The following is a 761-nucleotide window of genomic DNA, read 5'->3' as shown; positions in this document are numbered from 1 at the left end:
CCTGGGTGCAATGAGTTGGTTGTCCTGAGTCCAGTTCCCAAAAGTAGGTTACTAGAAAACGATCACAGCTGACAGCACTGTTGGCAGTCTTAACAGGCAATGGAAGCTGGACTACCCCTTCACCATGGTCTCCTCAAGGTCATGGCTCAAACAGTTTGGTGGGGCATTTTGAGGAAGCTTATACTGTTTCTAACGCAGCTGCACCTGTTCTGGGGATAAACAGGACACTCAGTTTCCTGGGGCTCTTTCCAATAATAACAAACACAGTTAACCTCACAAACAATATGTTTTCCTTTTAATTCTAGTCTATGCCCACATCATGGATTAATCACTTCAACAGACTGCACCACTAAGGTAGTACAGTGCTCTCTCAATGGCACTTGTATCAGCTACCACAGAATAAGGTATCGTATTTATGGACAATGTCGAATCCAGCATTTCTCCTACAGCCTGATGCTGCGTCATCCTTGCGCAGGGGCCACATTAATCTTCTCTGTATAGTTCCAATTTCAGTACACGTGCTGCTGAAGTGAGCACAGTGGTATAGTGTTGTGATCCTATCAGATCTCAAAAGTCAAAAGGCGAGGTCAATACTCAGAGGGGAGAGCCACATGGGATACTGGATGACCTTCCTAACATTGCAAACACATCAACTGAAAAGGAATCCATTTTGGTCTTCCCTTCCCCACTAACAAAAGCAGCAGTTTCTCCAGCTTCACACTCAAGACCTAGTAGCTTATTATCTGTATTTCTTACGGGAA

At 44.5% G+C, this 761-nt stretch overlaps 1 non-coding gene across 1 annotated transcript; it reads right to left on the bottom strand.

Moving 5' to 3' along the window:
• Nucleotides 1-428: 428 nt before the first annotated feature.
• LOC123373453 lies at nt 429-537 on the bottom strand. The gene has a single exon (XR_006580735.1). It is a non-coding gene; the product is annotated as a U6 spliceosomal RNA (small nuclear RNA).
• Nucleotides 538-761: the final 224 nt, after the last annotated feature.

Source organism: Mauremys mutica, chromosome 6 (assembly GCF_020497125.1).
Source record: "Mauremys mutica isolate MM-2020 ecotype Southern chromosome 6, ASM2049712v1, whole genome shotgun sequence".
Lineage (NCBI taxonomy): Eukaryota > Metazoa > Chordata > Testudines > Geoemydidae > Mauremys > Mauremys mutica.
This window is presented reverse-complemented; position numbering and strand designations above follow the sequence as displayed.